This window comes from Galeopterus variegatus, unplaced genomic scaffold, assembly GCF_000696425.1.
Source record: "Galeopterus variegatus unplaced genomic scaffold, G_variegatus-3.0.2 Scaffold1417, whole genome shotgun sequence".
Classification (NCBI taxonomy): Eukaryota; Metazoa; Chordata; class Mammalia; order Dermoptera; family Cynocephalidae; genus Galeopterus; species Galeopterus variegatus.
In genome coordinates, this window is record NW_007727528.1 from 1 (window position 1) to 638 (window position 638).

A 638-nucleotide genomic window follows, 5' to 3' on the forward strand; every position below is an offset into this window, starting at 1 on the left:
GGATAATGGTGAATAAACCAGGCACGGCCCCTCCCTGATGATGCTCAAAGTCCTAGTGGGGGAAAGACATGAACAGTCAGGGGATTGCAGCTCAGAAGGCTGAGGCTCTGATTGGGGTAAAGCACCATGGGAGCTCAGAGGCGTGCCTCTGGCCTGGACTTGGGGGCCAGACAGGATTTCCCAGAAGAAGTAAGGCTGCGGATCAGGGGCAGGAGCGTAATAGGGAGTGGTCAGGCAGGAGGGAAAGGCAAGCCATGTGTGGAAAATCCAAAGGTGTGAGTGAGGTGGTGAGAGTGGGCCAGGGGTTCCCAGCCTGCCTGATGGCCTCCATGGAACACAAGACCTTCTAAACATGATCGGATTGATATTCTGTTTAATATTTCATTTTTAGAATTTTACTTATTTTTGAATCAGTAATCCAATCAGGGGGTACAGAATTCAGAGGATACTAAAAGGTGGATAGTACACCGTCTCTCTTCTGTTGTCTTGTGCCTGTCTCCTAACACTCCCCATCCCTGCCACCCAGGTCAGAACCACATTTTTATGTCTGTTTCCATTTAGAGATCCTTTATGCATATACATGCAAATGTGTGTGTACTCTTCCCCTTTTTTTCATAACACTGTTGAGATCATTCACA